We start from the raw sequence: 12,522 nt of genomic DNA on the forward strand, positions 1-12,522 counted from the left end.
ACAGACCGGGCACCGGGGGCAGGCGGCTTCTCCAGGCCGGGGCTGGGGCTTCCAGGCTCTGCTTACCATGCACTCGGCAAACCTCCACATCTGATCCGTCTTCAGCAGCTGCTTGAGATTCTTCCTCTCCAGGAAGCGCACTGCAGAAAGCAGCGTTTCCCGAGAGGCCTGCAGAGCAGCAGAGACCCAGAGATGGCACCGCAGCCCAGGAGGCCGCAGGGCCCGCGTCTCTGTGCCCAGGCCAGGAGGAGGCTGGAGGCCCTGAGGTGCCAGGGTGCGGGGAGACAGCTGAGCCCCCTGCCATGGGGACAGGGGCACCCAGGAGGCCTCACCTGTGCCACACGCCAGTTCGGATCATGGCAGTGGAAGAAGAGCGGGAGCAGGCTCTGGCTCACGTGCTTCTTCAGGGCCTTTTTCCCCTTTGCCACGACCGATTCCATCACTACTTGGTAGAGGCGAATGGAGAGCTGCTGCACAAGGCCGTTGTCCTGTTGGAAAGGAAGCAAAACGCCTCCACATCAGCTGCTCCAGGCCCCCCTGCGCCCTGGCCCAAGGCAGCACCCAAGTGCCCGTGGCTGGGGTCACAGAGCCTTACATTGTCAAAGAGCGGCCAGAGCGCCGCAGCCAGCTGCAGGGCAATGGGGCTGGCTATGGCCAGGTCTTTGTTCAGGAGCAGAAAGCTGAGCACGATCATGGCCATCTCAACGACGTCTGCATCCGCATCCCGCAGTAGGTGCCCAAGGCTTTCAGTCAGGCTGTACACGTTCTGATTCTGTGTGGAAAACAAAGCTGGGCAACCCCACGCTGGTGCTGCTGCAGGGCCCAGAGGCCAAAGGCCTGTCCTGAAGCGCTCAGGCAGCTGAACAGCGAGCCTGGAGAGCCGGGAGCAGCTGCCACAGCAGCCAAAGGCCAGCCAAGGCCAAGGGGCTGCTTGTCCCAGCCCCACGCTGCCAGCACAGCTTCAGCTGCCGCCTCCTTCTCACCAGCGAGGCGAGCACCACGAGGCCTCTGAGCGCCACGCGACGCATCTCCCTGCACTCGCTGTGCAGGTGCCTCGTCATGATCTCCAGCACGTTTGCACCGCATTCACTCAAGTCCAGGCAATCCAGGACCTGAAAGGCACAGAGCAGGGACAGGGGTGCCCGGCTGGCAGGAGCTCAGAAGTGCACAGGGCTGAGCCCAGGCAGCAGCACAGGGTGCGGGCACCGTGCCAGGCAGCTGTGACTATGGGAGGGCAGGGGGCTGGCAGGCAGCTGAGCTCAGCAGCGCTGGCCATGGGGCTCACCTCCACGAAGAAGGCCAGGGCAGGCAGTTCCCAGTCTGAAATGTCTTCGCTGAGCAGGTCAAAGAGGCAGGAGGCGATGCTGCAACACCAGATGAAGGAGACACGGCGCATCTCCCTGGCGGGGAGAAAAAGGCACCATCACCCCCGAGCCGGGTGGGCAGAGCTCTGCCAGGGCTGGCTCACACAGGTCTGGGCTTCTCCCGAGCTGCCCCAGGGCGCTTTGGGAGGCGGCTGTTCCCGGACACCCTCCTCTCCCATTCTTTTCCAGTCTGCTCGTCCCTCCCTTGGTGACAAGGCCCAGCCAGCCATGACCACGGGGACTGTGGGGGGTGTTGCGGGCACAGAGGAGAGGGGCGGTGGGGAGAAGGAGGTCTCACCTGGCCAGCAGACCCACTGCATAGTGGTGGGTGTCGGCACAGAGCAGCGTGTCCCAGGCACACTTGCGCTCCATTGCCACCACCACGTGCTCGTAGCGCATTCGGCAGAGCAGGGCCTTCAGGGTCTGCAGGGCAAAGCTGTGTGCAGAGCAAAGCCCCGGTGATGCTGGGAGCCCTGGCTCCTGCCCTGGGGGCATGGGAGGCATGGGGAGGACTGGGCTGGAGCACCTGTTGGGGTTGGCGACGAGGCCGTGTTCCTCCTGGCAGCCCGTCCAGAAGGTATCAACCTCTTCTGGCATATCCTGCGTGCTGATGTAAGCTTGGAAGAGCAGACGCAGAAAGAGACTGGGGAAATACTCCAGCACTACAGGTGGGCACCCCGTCAGATTGAAGACTTGCCACAGTGTCACGGTTGCCTGCAAGAAAGGAAAGCCCCAGACACAACGCTCAGTGCCAGGACATGCACGTGGCAGGGCCCGAGCGCGCGAGGGAGAGGCCAGGGGAGACACAGAGGGAGCACCCGGCCTGGTGCCCCTGAACCCGGCCCCTAAGCCAGCTTTCAGCCCAGTGTCTGAGGCAGGGAGATGCGGCTGTTGGGGGAGCACAGAGAGCTGGCTGCTGGAGAGGTGGCCTGGGGGCTGGCCAAGGCCGGTTGCAGACACTCACAGCCAGGGCAAAGACTCCTGTGTCGTCCCCATCGGAGGTGTACAGGCTGTGCACTGGCCAGGCGCTCAGCACATCGAGGAGGATCTGCAGCGCCGGCTCCGCAGTCCTGCTCGAGGACATGATGGTCGCCCACATGGTCACGGCAGCTCTGCGGGGTCACAGCTCTGTGTCAGGGGGAGCTCGGCCCCAGCACCGTGGCCTGGGCAGCTGCGGGGGCCCACGCTGGCCCTCAGCCCTGCCTCTGCCCGCTGCCCCTGGCCTGCAGCAGCCAGCCAGCCAGCCCACGTGGGTACAGGCCCTGAGGGGCTGCTGGGAAGGAGCCTGGCACCAGGCTCAGGAGCTGACAAACAGAGCAGCCACAGCGGCCTGGAACGCTCCGCCTGTCTGGCAGTCAGCAGGGACAGGCTCTACAGGGTGACAGGCCGGTGAACCCTAAGCCCTCGAGGTACGTGGGGCTGCCCTACCTGTCACACGACGGGGCCCAGCGCAAGAGGGTGACCAGCACATCCAAGGGGTATTCCTTGGTCAGCTCCAGAAGGGCCTTGTCCAGCCTGCGCTCAGCAGACTGGTTGGCCGTGAGCCACCCGTGCATGTACCTGACCAAGGCTGGCACCTGCAGAAGGCACGGGGAGACTTGGAGAGCTGCCAGAGCAGCAACTTCCCCAGCTTCCCCTGACAAGCGCTTCCCTTCCACCACACTGGGCTGGGCCTCAAAGGCTGAGAGAGCCTGACAGACCTGGCTTGAGGCACCACACCGTTGCTGGGGCCACCAAGCCCTTGGCCCAGGCTGCTTACTTGCTTTGGATCGGGGACACCCTTCTCCACAAGCAAATCCAGCATGGCAGCACTGGTCTCGGCATCGAAGAGCTGAAAGTCGGCCAAGACTCCGCTGCCCGCCCCAGCGGTCTCTTCCTGCCCAAGGCACGTGATGAAATCACTGATGGTCTGCAGGAGAAGGCCAGCAAGACAGGGAGAATCCATGGAGTGCTGCAAGCCTGGTGCTCGGCTGAGCAGTGACAGCAGGCCCAGCCCAGGTGGGGATGGCCGCAGGTACCTGCACTGTCCTGCTGAAGCAGCCGGGGGCGGGTTCCCGTTCTTGTGTCCCGTCCTTGGCGGCATCTGGCAAAGAGCGAGCGCAGCCGGAGCTGAGGGGCTGCAGGAGAGGCCAGAGAACACAGCCCAGCCCTGCGCTCCCCAGGCAGGGAGAGCTTCAGCATGCCCTGGGGGATGGAGCACGGCCGCCTGCAGGCCCAGCCCCGCTTCTGTCCCATGCATGGGCATGTCCACAGGGATGGGATGGGGCCAAGCTGGCCGCAGGCACCAGCCCTATGGCCCAGCTCTGCCACTCACCCTCCTGCAGCAGCTGGAACTGCTCCAGCTCTTCAGGCTGCTGAGCTGAGGCAGCTCCAGCCTCCTCCTTCTCCAGCCAGGCCAGCTTGGGCACGCTGGAGGGTGTGTGCTCCATGACACCCTTGGGAGTTGAGTGCTTGCTGCAGCAGAGGTGTCTCAGAAAAGCTCCAGATGAGCAAGTGCTGCAGTTGTGCCTTGAAGGCACCTGAAACGCTGAAGCCTTGGGAAGGCTACAGGAGAGCAAGTCCTGCAGTCTGTCCTCGAGGCCACCAGCACGAGAAGGGTCTCAGAAAATAAATGGGACTGTCAGTCCCGCAGTTTGTCCTCGAGGGCACCGGCCGCAGGGACGGCAGACGCTTCGGAAATGCTCCGCGTCACCGAGTCCCGCAGCCTGGCCTCGAGGTCACCTGCACAGAGAACGCCCTGGAAAAGCTCCGGGTCAGCAAGGAACGAGTTGCTGTGTGGGGGCTCCTCACAGCAGGGCTCGGTCCCGTCCTGGCCCGTTGCATGCACCGAGCACAGTGGCGTGGCCGCGTCACTGCCAGCACCTATGTCACAAGGTGTCACAAAGGGTCACTCACCCTTGCACACACAGTCCCTTCCCATCCCACGGGGATCACGGTGCCCTGTGTCACAAAGAGCCCTACGACACGCCTCCACGTGCATAGAGGACACACCCACCCCACCCAAAGTGCCCCAGCTTGCCAGGAAGACCTTGCCCCAAGAGTTGAAGCCACAGCCCAACAGGGAGCGGCTCATACAACAAGCAGCTGCTCCTCTGCTCTGCCTGCTCAGGGCAGCAGAATGAGCCCCCATGGATGCCAATGGAGCTGGGCAGGAAGGGCACTGGGGCCTTCCACAGAACATGCCACAGCCTCTTTGGGAACAGTCCCGGTGTGTCGCACCCCCGTGTCACACACGCAGGGTGCGACACAGACACGGGACGTGTGGCCCAAAGCACCAATGCTGCTCTGTCCCCTGGGGAGCGCTGACAGCAGCAGGCGTGGCAGAGTCCCTGCCAAAGGAGACCTGCCACCTCCCAAGCCCTGCCAGACCTGTGGCCCCAGGCACTTCTCTGCCAGAGGACAGCCCAAGCCAACGTGTGTTGGTGTCTATGTGATCCTTTCTGCAGGTGACTGTTGGCAGGAGCACCTGGAGCAACACATGGTGGCCGCACTTGGTATCTGTCAGAAGGCAGAAGCCGTTGCTCCTTCCTGGAATGATATTTGCTTGGAAGTGATTAGCTGCAGCACAAAAACACCATCCACTGTTGGCTTTCCCAGGACAATTACAGTCTGACAGAGAAAACGTCAAGTTTCCTTGTGTTCTTGTGTTTTTCTTGCTTTCTGGATAAGAACATCAGCCCAGTGTCTGATGCCCCATGCTCTGATTCCTGCCCGTCTGGCCGTGGCCAGCAGCTCATGTCCAAACACAACCGGGTGCCTTCAGGACAAGGGAATGGAGTGGCATGAGCAGGGATTCTCCCTGGTGAAGCTGGCAGGAAGCTGGGGAAGTGCAGAAGATTGGGATAACTCTGGCAGGAGAGAAGCTGTCCTGTGTCTCTGATGATGCTGCAGCACTGGGAGGGAACAGCCAAGACAAGCGCTGGAAGCAGACACATCCTGCCGCTTTCTGCCCCTCGATGGACGCGGAATACGCTTGTTCACCCAGCTCCAGAAGACTTGATGCAGGAACAAAAACCTTCAGCAGGACCGCCAAAGGCCAAGGGGCTTTTGGTCACTTTCCCTTGCACACCGCACGCTTGGGCAAGTGGCTGAGAACGAGCACCCTTTTCCCCCCTTCCCCGTTGACCTGAAGGCTCTGGGCAGCAAGAGAAAGCTCCTGAACAGCCGGCTACGACAACAGCAATTTAATGAACCTACAGGGGGGTGAAAAAAACTGCTTGCAGAAGGGGGGTGAAACAAAGTGCTTGCAGAGGAGAGGTGCTCCCCGCAGGCTCAGGTGGCTCCAGCAGACGCAGCCTCCCGGATCAGTTCTCCACGGCGCCGAAGCAGGACAGCCAGCCACGGCCAGACAGGAAAGGCCGTGACTTCCAGAGCCGGCGGAGTTGATCTCGCGGATTCCGGAGCCCGGACGAGGGAACGCCCTGTACGGCTAAAATGACGTACATGGTTTGAAGTGCCAGGCTTGAGATGGCAGGGCTGATGTCATCCGTCATGTCCTGAAGGGCTGGAAGAGAGGGAAACAGAGGCACAGTCAGAGGCTGGATCTGCGGGGACCTGGGGAGAGCCTGTCGACACGTCCATGCCAGCCAGCTCTTGCCACGGCCTGGAGGAAGCAGGAGGCAAGAAGGACGAGCTGGCAGGTGCTGGCCACGAATGTGGCAGCGGTGGCTGAAAGGTCCCCGTGCTCTGCCCACGCCGGCCTTGGAGCGCGCAGGGAGCGGAGCCGCCCGCGGCCGGGCCGGGGCACGCAGCTGCCAGCGGCAGCCCCCGCTGAGAACCCGCGGGCCTCACTCACCCCTGCAGATGAGGCGGAACTCTGGCTGCTGCCCTGTCAGGTAGCGCCCGGCGATGCCTAGGGAACACAGAGAGGGCGCTGGCTTCAGAGGCACAGCTGCCGCACACGGGCGCTGCCAGCGCTGAGGCCACACGGGCTCCGGGCCCGGCAGCAGGCAGCCCCAGGGCACGGCTGCCAGAGATGCCCGCGGCCGGAGCCTGCTGCCGGGCCCGCAGGCGGGGCCGGGGCCGAGCTGCGGCGGGGCGGGGACGGAGCCGGGCTCGGCGCTCACCCGTGACCCTGACGGCCGCCTCTCGCAGGGGCTCCTGTGGGCTCCGCAGGTACGGCAGGGCCAGGCGCAGGTGCTCGGCCGCTCGGCTCCTGTCCTCTGCCAGCTGCAGAGAGCGGCGGGGCGCGGAGGGAAGGGTTGGTGCGGGCCCTGCCCCTCGGCCGGGCGCTCACTAGGGCCGGCACTGCTCCCCCTGCCCGCACAGCCCTGAGGCCCGGCCGGCAGCCGCAGCCGCCGGGCTGGGGACGGGGCACGGGGCCCGGCGAGCCGCGGTGCCGCCCCGCTGCAGAGCCCGGCGGCGTCGGGGCTCCGGCGGCGGCACCGGGCTCGGGGCCAGAGGAGCCTGGAGAAGAGCCCGCCCGGCCCAGGGAAGGAAGGGAGCGGAGTGTGGGGCGCAGGCTGGTGCCCCTGCGCGCAGCACTGGGCAGGGGCCACAGCTGCCAGCCCCACAGACCGGGCACCGGGGGCAGGCGGCTTCTCCAGGCCGGGGCTGGGGCTTCCAGGCTCTGCTTACCATGCACTCGGCAAACCTCCACATCTGATCCGTCTTCAGCAGCTGCTTGAGATCCTTCCTCTTCAGGAAGCGCACTGCAGAAAGCAGCGTTTCCCGAGAGGCCTGCAGAGCAGCAGAGACCCAGAGATGGCACCGCAGCCCAGGAGGCCGCAGGGCCCGCGTCTCTGTGCCCAGGCCAGGAGGAGGCTGGAGGCCCTGAGGTGCCAGGGTGCGGGGAGACAGCTGAGCCCCCTGCCATGGGGACAGGGGCACCCAGGAGGCCTCACCTGTGCCACACGCCAGTTCGGATCATGGCAGTGGAAGAAGAGCGGGAGCAGGCTCTGGCTCACGTGCTTCTTCAGGGCCTTTTTCCCCTTTGCCACGACCGATTCCATCACCACTTGGTAGAGGCGAATGGAGAGCTGCTGCACAAGGCCGTTGTCCTGTTGGAAAGGAAGCAAAACGCCTCCACATCAGCTGCTCCAGGCCCCCATGCGCCCTGGCCCAAGGCAGCACCCAAGTGCCCGTGGCTGGGGTCACAGAGCCTTACATTGTCAAAGAGCGGCCAGAGCGCCGCAGCCAGCTGCAGGGCGATGGGGCTGGCTATGGCCAGGTCTTTGTTCAGGAGCAGAAAGCTGAGCACGATCATGGCCATCTCAACGACGTCTGCATCCGCATCCCGCAGTAGGTGCCCAAGGCTTTCAGTCAGGCTGTACACGTTCTGATTCTGTGTGGAAAACAAAGCTGGGCAACCCCACGCTGGTGCTGCTGCAGGGCCCAGAGGCCAAAGGCCTGTCCTGAAGCGCTCAGGCAGCTGAACAGCGAGCCTGGAGAGCCGGGAGCAGCTGCCACAGCAGCCAAAGGCCAGCCAAGGCCAAGGGGCTGCTTGTCCCAGCCCCACGCTGCCAACACGGCTTCAGCTGCCGCCTCCTTCTCACCAGCGAGGCGAGCACCACGAGGCCTCTGAGCGCCACGCGACGCATCTCCCTGCACTCGCTGTGCAGGTGCCTCGTCATGATCTCCAGCACGTTTGCACCGCATTCACTCAAGTCCAGGCAATCCAGGACCTGAAGGGCACAGAGCAGGGACAGGGGTGCCCGGCTGGCAGGAGCTCAGAAGTGCACAGGGCTGAGCCCAGGCAGCAGCACAGGGCGCGGGCACCGTGCCAGGCAGCTGTGACTATGGGAGGGCAGGGGGCTGGCAGGCAGCTGAGCTCAGCAGCGCTGGCCATGGGGCTCACCTCCACGAGGAAGGCCAGGGCAGGCAGTTCCCAGTCTGAAATGTCTTCGCTGAGCAGGTCAAAGAGGCAGGAGGCGATGCTGCAACACCAGATGAAGGAGACACGGCGCATCTCCCTGGCGGGGAGAAAAAGGCACCATCACCCCCGAGCCGGGTGGGCAGAGCTCTGCCAGGGCTGGCTCACACAGGTCTGGGCTTCTCCCGAGCTGCCCCAGGGCGCTTTGGGAGGCGGCTGTTCCCGGACACCCTCCTCTCCCATTCTTTTCCAGTCTGCTCGTCCCTCCCTTGGTGACAAGGCCCAGCCAGCCATGACCACGGGGACTGTGGGGGGTGTTGCGGGCACAGAGGAGAGGGGCGGTGGGGAGAAGGAGGTCTCACCTGGCCAGCAGACCCACTGCATAGTGGTGGGTGTCGGCACAGAGCAGCGTGTCCCAGGCACACTTGCGCTCCATTGCCACCACCACGTGCTCGTAGCGCATTCGGCAGAGCAGGGCCTTCAGGGTCTGCAGGGCAAAGCTGTGTGCAGAGCAAAGCCCCGGTGATGCTGGGAGCCCTGGCTCCTGCCCTGGGGGCATGGGAGGCATGGGGAGGACTGGGCTGGAGCACCTGTTGGGGTTGGCGACGAGGCCGTGTTCCTCCTGGCAGCCCGTCCAGAAGGTATCAACCTCTTCTGGCATATCCTGCGTGCTGATGTAAGCTTGGAAGAGCAGACGCAGAAAGAGACTGGGGAAATACTCCAGCACTACAGGTGGGCACCCCGTCAGATTGAAGACTTGCCACAGTGTCACGGTTGCCTGCAAGAAAGGAAAGCCCCAGACACAACGCTCAGTGCCAGGACATGCACGTGGCAGGGCCCGAGCGCGCGAGGGAGAGGCCAGGGGAGACACAGAGGGAGCACCCGGCCTGGTGCCCCTGAACCCGGCCCCTAAGCCAGCTTTCAGCCCAGTGTCTGAGGCAGGGAGATGCGGCTGTTGGGGGAGCACAGAGAGCTGGCTGCTGGAGAGGTGGCCTGGGGGCTGGCCAAGGCCGGTTGCAGACACTCACAGCCAGGGCAAAGACTCCTGTGTCGTCCCCATCGGAGGTGTACAGGCTGTGCACTGGCCAGGCGCTCAGCACATCGAGGAGGATCTGCAGCACCGGCTCCGCAGTCCTGCTCGAGGACATGATGGTCGCCCACATGGTCACGGCAGCTCTGCGGGGTCACAGCTCTGTGTCAGGGGGAGCTCGGCCCCAGCACCGTGGCCTGGGCAGCTGCGGGGGCCCACGCTGGCCCTCAGCCCTGCCTCTGCCCGCTGCCCCTGGCCTGCAGCAGCCAGCCAGCCAGCCCACGTGGGTACAGGCCCTGAGGGGCTGCTGGGAAGGAGCCTGGCACCAGGCTCAGGAGCTGACAAACAGAGCAGCCACAGCGGCCTGGAACGCTCCGCCTGTCTGGCAGTCAGCAGGGACAGGCTCTACAGGGTGACAGGCCGGTGAACCCTAAGCCCTCGAGGTACGTGGGGCTGCCCTACCTGTCACACGACGGGGCCCAGCGCAAGAGGGTGACCAGCACATCCAAGGGGTATTCCTTGGTCAGCTCCAGAAGGGCCTTGTCCAGCCTGCGCTCAGCAGACTGGTTGGCCGTGAGCCACCCGTGCATGTACCTGACCAAGGCTGGCACCTGCAGAAGGCACGGGGAGACTTGGAGAGCTGCCAGAGCAGCAACTTCCCCAGCTTCCCCTGACAAGCGCTTCCCTTCCACCACACTGGGCTGGGCCTCAAAGGCTGAGAGAGCCTGACAGACCTGGCTTGAGGCACCACACCGTTGCTGGGGCCACCAAGCCCTTGGCCCAGGCTGCTTACTTGCTTTGGATCGGGGACACCCTTCTCCACAAGCAAATCCAGCATGGCAGCACTGGTCTCGGCATCGAAGAGCTGAAAGTCGGCCAAGACTCCGCTGCCCGCCCCAGCGGTCTCTTCCTGCCCAAGGCACGTGATGAAATCACTGATGGTCTGCAGGAGAAGGCCAGCAAGACAGGGAGAATCCATGGAGTGCTCCAAGCCTGGTGCTCGGCTGAGCAGTGACAGCAGGCCCAGCCCAGGTGGGGATGGCCGCAGGTACCTGCGCTGTCCTGCTGAAGCAGCCGGGGGCGGGTTCCCGTTCTTGTGTCCCGTCCTTGGCGGCATCTGGCAAAGAGCGAGCGCAGCCGGAGCTGAGGGGCTGCAGGAGAGGCCAGAGAACACAGCCCAGCCCTGCGCTCCCCAGGCAGGGAGAGCTTCGGCATGCCCTGGGGGATGGAGCACGGCCGCCTGCAGGCCCAGCCCCGCTTCTGTCCCATGCATGGGCATGTCCACAGGGATGGGATGGGGCCAAGCTGGCCGCAGGCACCAGCCCTATGGCCCAGCTCTGCCACTCACCCTCCTGCAGCAGCTGGAACTGCTCCAGCTCTTCAGGCTGCTGAGCTGAGGCAGCTCCAGCCTCCTCCTTCTCCAGCCTGGCCAGCTTGGGCACGCTGGAGGGTGTGTGCTCCATGACACCCTTGGGAGTTGAGTGCTTGCTGCAGCAGAGGTGTCTCAGAAAAGCTCCAGATGAGCAAGTGCTGCAGTTGTGCCTTGAAGGCACCTGAAACGCTGAAGCCTTGGGAAGGCTACAGGAGAGCAAGTCCTGCAGTCTGTCCTCGAGGCCACCAGCACGAGAAGGGTCTCAGAAAATAAATGGGACTGTCAGTCCCGCAGTTTGTCCTCGAGGGCACCGGCCGCAGGGACGGCAGACGCTTCGGAAATGCTCCGCGTCACCGAGTCCCGCAGCCTGGCCTCGAGGTCACCTGCACAGAGAACGCCCTGGAAAAGCTCCGGGTCAGCAAGGAACGAGTTGCTGTGTGGGGGCTCCTCACAGCAGGGCTCGGTCCCGTCCTGGCCCGTTGCATGCACCGAGCACAGTGGCGTGGCCGCGTCACTGCCAGCACCTATGTCACAAGGTGTCACAAAGGGTCACTCACCCTTGCACACACAGTCCCTTCCCATCCCACGGGGATCACGGTGCCCTGTGTCACAAAGAGCCCTAGGACACGCCTCCACGTGCATAGAGGACACACCCACCCCACCCAAACTGCCCCAGCTTGCCAGGAAGACCTTGCCCCAAGAGTTGAAGCCACAGCCCAACAGGGAGCGGCTCATACAACAAGCAGCTGCTCCTCTGCTCTGCCTGCTCAGGGCAGCAGAATGAGCCCCCATGGATGCCAATGGAGCTGGGCAGGAAGGGCACTGGGGCCTTCCACAGAACATGCCACAGCCTCTTTGGGAACAGTCCCGGTGTGTCGCACCCCCGTGTCACACACGCAGGGTGCGACACAGACACGGGACGTGTGGCCCAAAGCACCAATGCTGCTCTGTCCCCTGGGGAGCGCTGACAGCAGCAGGCGTGGCAGAGTCCCTGCCAAAGGAGACCTGCCACCTCCCAAGCCCTGCCAGACCTGTGGCCCCAGGCACTTCTCTGCCAGAGGACAGCCCAAGCCAACGTGTGTTGGTGTCTATGTGATCCTTTCTGCAGGTGACTGTTGGCAGGAGCACCTGGAGCAACACATGGTGGCCGCACTTGGTATCTGTCAGAAGGCAGAAGCCGTTGCTCCTTCCTGGAATGATATTTGCTTGGAAGTGATTAGCTGCAGCACAAAAACACCATCCACTGTTGGCTTTCCCAGGACAATTACAGTCTGACAGAGAAAACGTCAAGTTTCCTTGTGTTCTTGTGTTTTTCTTGCTTTCTGGATAAGAACATCAGCCCAGTGTCTGATGCCCCATGCTCTGATTCCTGCCCGTCTGGCCGTGGCCAGCAGCTCATGTCCAAACACAACCGGGTGCCTTCAGGACAAGGGAATGGAGTGGCATGAGCAGGGATTCTCCCTGGTGAAGCTGGCAGGAAGCTGGGGAAGTGCAGAAGATTGGGATAACTCTGGCAGGAGAGAAGCTGTCCTGTGTCTCTGATGATGCTGCAGCACTGGGAGGGAACAGCCAAGACAAGCGCTGGAAGCAGACACATCCTGCCGCTTTCTGCCCCTCGATGGACGCGGAATACGCTTGTTCACCCAGCTCCAGAAGACTTGATGCAGGAACAAAAACCTTCAGCAGGACCGCCAAAGGCCAAGGGGCTTTTGGTCACTTTCCCTTGCACACCGCACGCTTGGGCAAGTGGCTGAGAACGAGCACCCTTTTCCCCCCTTCCCCGTTGACCTGAAGGCTCTGGGCAGCAAGAGAAAGCTCCTGAACAGCCGGCTACGACAACAGCAATTTAATGAACCTACAGGGGGGTGAAAAAAACTGCTTGCAGAAGGGGGGTGAAACAAAGTGCTTGCAGAGGAGAGGTGCTCCCCGCAGGCTCAGGTGGCTC

Source organism: Passer domesticus, chromosome 10, assembly GCF_036417665.1.
Source record: "Passer domesticus isolate bPasDom1 chromosome 10, bPasDom1.hap1, whole genome shotgun sequence".
NCBI classification, from domain to species: Eukaryota; Metazoa; Chordata; class Aves; order Passeriformes; family Passeridae; genus Passer; species Passer domesticus.